This window comes from Myotis lucifugus, unplaced genomic scaffold (assembly GCF_000147115.1).
Source record: "Myotis lucifugus unplaced genomic scaffold, Myoluc2.0 scaffold_255, whole genome shotgun sequence".
NCBI classification, from domain to species: domain Eukaryota; kingdom Metazoa; phylum Chordata; class Mammalia; order Chiroptera; family Vespertilionidae; genus Myotis; species Myotis lucifugus.
Window position 1 is genome coordinate 1848405 of NW_005871303.1, and position 7285 is coordinate 1855689.

Sequence of the window (7285 nt, forward strand, 5' to 3'; positions counted from 1 at the left end):
ATGAAAGAGTGAATGAATTCATGACTGTGTTCCAGTATTTACACCAACACCACATCCTGTATTTGCTGCCTTTAGTTGGTTTTCAAATAAGGCGCTAGTCTCTGTTAGTGCATCACTTGTATAATACGAAAGAAGAAATAATTCATTCTGAAACGGAGTTTGTCACTCTTGGGAATGACTTCCTGAGAAACAGGAAAGAATATTGGAGGCTGGGGTAGAAATGGAAGGCACAGTCAGGAGTCGCCCCCTTTTGGTCAAGAAGGTGAAATCCCTCGCCTCAGACTGCAATAATTTGTGGGATTGAGTCCTTTACTAACAAGCAGAATTTCACAAAACCGAGGGAAGAGGTTTGCTGAGACACCCAGTGAGTTACTGATGGTGCTGGGCTGCAGAGCCAGGATCTCAGAGCTCCAGGCGAGAGGCCACCAAGGCCAGACCCTCCTAAATCAATCCCCCTGGAGATTTCAGACTTTCCAACAGCTTTGGTGAACCCTTACCTCTAAAGAAATGTCTTGAATTTAGCTTTCCAATGTATCAGAAAAATATCACATTTATCCAAAATCAACCATTTCAGCCATACATTTTGTACTAATTAATAGTAAGTTATTCTTGGAACAGACTTCCTTCCTTCTTTCCTTCCTTCCTCCCTTCCTTCCTTCCTTCCTTCCTTCCTTCCTTCCTCCTTCCTTCCTTCCTTCCTTCCTTCCTTCCTCCCTCCACTTGTTTTCTTTCTTTCTTTCTTTCTTTCTTTCTTTCTTTCTTTCTTTCTTTCTTTCCTTCTGTCAAAGAAACGTTATCCTTAAAACTGTTCATGAAATGAGATTATGAATTGTCATTTTATTTTTATATATATTTTTAATTGATTTCAGAGAGAAAAAAACATCGATGAGAGAGAATCATTGATAGACTGCCTCCTGCACGCCCCCTACTGGGGATTGAGCCCGCAACCCGGGCAGAATCGAACCTGGGACCCTTCGGTCTGCAGGTTGACTCTCTATCCACTAAGCTAAACCGGCTAGGGCTATTTTTAAACTAGACATTCTCTGATATCTTGATCATTAGGGTGAAATATAATGAACAAAAGGAAAGAATTACCATATTTTTCTATTTTTTACTCCTGAAGATTTTAAAATGTATTTAAGATAATGATCTTTTTGTCTGAAAAAAAAACCTGTGACCCAATAAGTCATCAAAATGACCTCAAAACTGTAACTGGTCACCTATTGAGAGAAATTTCTGCATTTTTCCAGCTGCTTCCATGTCAGAGGGTGGACCTGAGTCATCTCAGGATTTTCATTCCTCTTTGAGTGGATTCTTTTATTTTTTGAAAATGTAGGGCAAGTAGGTGCTCGTTGCCCTGAGTGGAAAGTGGCATAAAGCTGTTTTGAAGGGTGGATGAAAGCTACCCCTCCCTTAATACCTCTTGATGAGCAAATGTGCTTCCCTGGGAGAAAGAGTATAAACTTGCCTCACAGTTAAGGAGCCTCCGGGGGCAAAAATCTCCAGATCCAAGCCCCTTCTTTCTCTGAGATTCAAAGACAGGAAAGTCTGGCTCGCCCGGCGTGGCTCAGTGGTTGAGGGTCGACCTATGAACCAGGAGGTCATGGTTAGATTCCTGGTCAGGGCACATGTCCGGGTTGTGGGTTCAACCCCCAGTGGGGGGTTTGGGGAGCAGGGTACAGGAGGCAGCCAATCAATGGTTCTCTCTCATCATTGATGTTTCTCTCTGTCTCTCCCTCTCTCTTCCTCTCTGAAATCAATAAAAACATAAAAAATAAAAGACAGAAAAGCCTGTTGCGATAGATGAAGGATCTTTTGACAGAAAAGAATACCAAAGTCCTTGAGGAAAAACTCTGTGAGGGAAATCTGAACTGGAGGCCAGGGTGTGGAGGTGTGGGGGTGTGGGAGGGGTAGCGGGTGTGGGGGTTTGGGGATGGGGGGTGGAAAGGTGGTTGGGAGGTGGCAAGGAGCTTAGTGAGGGTTCACGACGGGAAGACATACCTGGAGGCCGCCCAAGGAGGAATGTCCACGGGTCAGCTGACTATATTCAGCTGTGTTCTGTTGAAAGTGGCTACGATCAGGTGAAAGCGTTCAGAAGAGTGTTGTCATGGTGATAAACACCTCCTCCACGTCACACCTGGGAGGGGATGCCAATGGTCAGTGTGCAGCCGAGTGGAGGGCGTCTCAGGGCCCCTCCTGGTTTTGCCACGAAACGAAGGCCATGGATTTGCAGGCCCCGCTGTTAGCAGAACGCATTTTGCACATCCTCTCATTGGCCCTCTCAGCAGCCATATTCTTAGTGCTAAGGAAACTGTTCATGTGTGTGTGAGTGTGCAATCAATGACCTGGGAAGGTCCATGTCCAGTGTCCCTGGGCCTCAGGCCTGGGCTGAGTGTTCATGGGGACCATGTGCTGGTGTTTGCAGAGGGCCTGGCTAAGGCGGAAGCTCTGGACTCAACTGCTGGACGCACCAGCAGGATCCAAGAGAGCTGTGAACTGAGCGCTTGGGAGGCGGCCGCAGGTGGTGGCCTTAGGAATCCAGGCCAGGTCTCTGCAAACAGAACAAGTGTCCACCCAACAAGGAAGGGCCACGGTCAACAGCAACGCCGAGGACGCCTCGAAGCACTGGCTGGCGGACAAATCACACCTCCTGTTCTCTCTGCCGGCACCTGCAGGGAGATTGACTCCCACTGACCCGAGTGAGTGCACCCCTGGGACTCCTGGAGGAAGGGAGATGCTTTGTGATGGACACATGGCACTTCTTGTCTATATGGACATGTAGGTGCTCCAAGGAACTAATTGGAAAAAATTAGAGACCTGACTACTAGGTATATGTAGACCCCTAACTGTATGTGGTTAAAGCAGATCAAACTAGGTGCAGGGTCTCCTAATTTGTCTCATGTATAGTCTCCCCCCAAATCAATGCCATTTTCTTTCTTTGGCTGCCCTCTTTGTGCGTATGGCTCTGGGATGAAGCTGGTATCATCCTTAAGTTCCCTGCCTTCAGGGAATCATGTTCAGACTTCGGGGCCCTGCCGGGGGCACAGCCCATCCTCCAGAAGGCAAGAAATCAGCTCCAACAGCCCTCTAACTTGAGAGTTCACGCCACTGTTTACTCCACTGCAGTGGCCATTGGAATTAAGCAGTTCCAAGGATCTATAGCTCATAGAGAACCACATCTAAAAGGTTGAGAGCCTGCCTGAGCTCACAGTTATTGAGTGAGGAAGCTGGGGTTGGAGCTCAGCCTTCTGACAGCAGAGTCCACCCATCGCTGCCCTTAAAATGCCCGTGAGCCCTAGCCGGCTTGGCTCAGTGGATAGAGCATTGGCCTGTGGACTGAAGGGTTGCAGGTTTGGTCCCGGTCAGGGGCATATGCCTGGGCTGCGGGCTCGGTCTCCAGTGGGGGGCGTGTAGGAGGCAGCCGATCAGTGATTCTCATCATTGATGTTTCTATGTCTCTCTCCCTCTCCCTTCCTCTCTGAAATCAATAAAAATATATTTTAAAATAAATAAATAAAATGCCCACGAACAGCGCAGGCCAGCAAGAGAAGTGGCCTGTGTTTACACGAGGACCTGGAGGCAGCCCAGGTCCTCAGAGCAGGGCCCCCTGAAGGTAGGACAGCTCTGAACTAGACAGGGTGCTGCTGGCAGACATGAAAGGGTTTCCGCAGGATGGAGCGCAGGGGAGCAGGGCGCCCAGTTCCCTCTCTCTGCGGCCATGTCTCCCGTTCACTTCTTCCACGACGAAGAATCCCAGGCCACAGTCCGTGTTCTCTCAACTCCTGGGGCCGGGGCCGAGGGAAGGACAGAAGGGACTGGAGACAGAATGAAGTATTCACAGCACAGTGGGGCTTGGAACTTGCTAACTGGCAGCCCCAGGGCCGGATCTGGCCAGCAGATGGGTTTTGTGGGGCCTGCTGGTATTTTTTAAAAAAAACATTTACAAATATTTTAAAATGGAGAGGTTTCACAAAAACAGATTTGTGGCTTTTATTGAAAATTGGAAAGCATTTATAACACGGCACCCATGAGCCCACATGGCAACCGCTGGCGGGGTTGAGCAGCAGCACGCTGCCCCCCGCCCCACCCCCATTGTGACAGCTGGCTCTGCCACTCCTCCCCCGGGTGGCCTCTGTGAGCACAGGAGATTGTACCCATGGAGGGCTGGTGCTGTGACAGAGCTGACACAGTGCTGAAGGAATCCTGAGGGAACCTGGTCTTGAATTCCAGGTTTCTGGAGAATAGCAGGTGAATGTTCACATTCCTGTGTGCCCTGTAGGCAACGGTGCACATACGATTGATGTTCAGCAGAAAGAGGTGTGGGAAACAGACCCAGAGGTGACTGGGGCTGGGGAAGTGGAAGCCAGTGACCCAGGGAGAGTTTAAACAGTATGTGTCAGTCAGGGTTCTCCGGAGAAATACGTGTGTGTGTGTGTGTGTGTGTGTGTGTGTGTGTGTAAGAGATTTATTTTAAGGAACTGGCTCACGCAGTTGTGGGGACAGGCAAGTTGGAGTCTGTGGGTCAGGCCATCAGGCTGCACACTCAGGCAGCTGATGCTTCAGTCTTGAGGCAGGGTGTCTCCTTTGCTGAGAAACCGGTTTTGCTCTTCAGGCCTTCGACTGATTGTATGAGGCCCACCCACTTTATCGAGGGTCATCTCCTTTATTTAAGGTCAACTGGTTGTAGATGTTAACCACCTCTACAAAATACCTCTGCAGCAACATAGACGAGGGTTTGATTAAATAGCTGGGTACTATCACCTAGCCAGGTAGACACATAAACCTAAGTCACGCCGTGATTAGAGCCGAGGGTTGAGGAAGGCGGCCAGGAGACCTCCCGGTTTCCGAGTAGGTGGGGAGGAGGTGGGCGGGGCAGCTGTGATGGGAGAAGTCCTGCCCAGGACTGCAGGCGGGAGCACGGTGCATGGGACGCCAGGAGGGTGACATCAGCTGGCTCTTTCAAGATATCTATATTATAAAAGGCCAGTGGCTGTAACGCCATAACGACCAAACGACGGGTCACCAGGAGGTGCATTGATGGGTCTTGCGGTGCGCGGGTCTGGGTCTCGCACAATTTTGTGCGCTGGGCCTCTAGTTTGATGATAAAGGGGGTAAACTGAGGAGCAAGCAAGAAAAGTTTCTTTTTGGTCTGCACTTTTGTTGGTGAAGGAGAAGGAAGGAGCCAGTTAAGAGAGAAAGACGACATGGAAAGGAGCAGGGGAGGGGCCCGTGGTGGGATTTCTATTTGGACAAGAGGAAACCTTCATCCTCAGCAATTGAGCTGCGGAGAAAGCACAGCCTCCAGGTGGGCAATCCAGGACATCGGGCGAAGCTCTGGCTAGACAGACAAGGACAGGAAAAAGAGTGTTCTAGAAAAGGCCCCTTCCACCTGAAATACTTTTTCCAAGCCCCTCCTCACCTCCTTCAGGCTGGCTTCCAGTTGCAGCTGGAACCCTGCCCCCATTGCTCTGGGCTTCAAGTCTGGGGAGGATCCGTGCAGATGGCCTGTGGCCGCCTCCCACTCCCTTCCACTGAGTGGATGGCCTCATGCTGGCTCCTCCTGCTCGCTCCTCTGGTCCTGGCCCCTCCTGGCCCTGCTCAGCACTGTCCCCAGGGACTGAAGCAGGTCTGCCTGGCTCCCGCTGGTGGGCAGTGCTGGCCAACAGGCAGCTTGAGTGTCAGGAAAGCAGGGGCCCGCCCATCACTGGGGTGATTTAATGTTTAATTTTTCAAGAGTGTACAACATGGCAAACTCAGGTCATCCTGACACTACTTTTGTGGCGTACTATTGTTTTTATTTTACGTGTGGGGGAGAAAGAACCTCAATTTTTTCCACACTTAGGGCCTCCAAGGGGTTAACCCAGCCCTGCCCTCGCCCTCCGCAGAGCTCAGAGGATGTGGTGGCCCAGCCCAGGGCAGGGAGAGCTGCTCAGGAAGGGCACACAGACACACAAAGGGCGTGTGCGCTGCTTGGGCTTTTGTGTGTGTGTGTGTGTGTGTGTGTGTGCCGCCTCAAAGTTCAAAACATGCTGAAACACGGAAAGAAAGGTATTTGCCTGAGTGACTCAGACATGTTCCAGCATTTTCCCACAGGCTCCTGCACATCCCAAAATAACTACAAGCCTGCAGCCCGTCCCCTGGCATATGATTACATTTGTATAATGTTACAGAACAGTGGGCAGAGCGGCCACACTCACATGGGAGTTGCAGGAATGCACAGCCCAGAATGGAGACCATGCTGCACGGCTGGGCTGGGCACCGAGCAGAGACCACAGCGGGACGGAGTGGGGACTCACCAGGACCATCCACATCACCATGAGGAGGGGGAGAAAAAGGCCAGAGATAGGACACACACTTGCCCAACCTTACACATCTGGGGATTGCAAGAGAAAGTCGGTGGGAGAGATGGCCCTGAGTCTTGTCCACTAATATTGACATTTGTTTCTGGTTAAATGTCAACTTAGCCTTGGAATCACTAAGATCTTAAGTCAAGGGAACTTTAAGGGCCTACTGATTGTGTTTAGTGATAAAAATAACATCAACCTAGCTCAGTAAGCACTCAAGAAGCCTTCATGCTCAGGTCCAGTGAGAAGAGATGCCCAAGGCACAGAAAGAAATGGTCACATTCTTTGATTCAGTTTAGCAACAGTCCAGTAGGCTTCCCCCCTCCTACTGACATGGTCGAGTTTCTGGAATCAGTGGCGTCTGTAGCAGTCCGCTCGTACTCCCCAGATGAGTTCACCCAGGAATGCTGTTGGCAGAGTCCCACGGGAATAACTTCAACCTTGCTCAGCCAGCTAAGAGTGGCAAGTATACCGGTGTATTTTGGTGCGGCGTGGTCAGTCAGGCACCAATATTAAACTCAATACAGTCATGAGGAATTCAGCTCGGGGCTCTTAAGTCAGCGTGCTCCCTGGGAGTTGCAAGACCTCAGGCTCATCTTTCTCTCCCTTTTCATTTTCAGGTTTACTTGGTAAGCAGTTAAGAAGACATCGAGCACACCTCCACATGCCGGGGCTGTGGTCCTTCCCTGGCTCTTAGAAGACATTGGCATAGACAGAGGGATCTTTTTCCATCCAGTGGCTTCAAAGTTCATCTGATCCCCAACCCCAGTGGCTTCTAGGAACCCAATCTGGGAAGATAAACCTCATTCCGAGCTGGTTTGGTGACTCAGACAAGTGTCAGATAAAGATGACCCGAAGCCCGGCTAGTGTGGCTCAGTAGTTGAACGTCGACCTATGAACCAGAAGGTCACGGTGATTCCTGGTCAGGGCACATGCCTGGG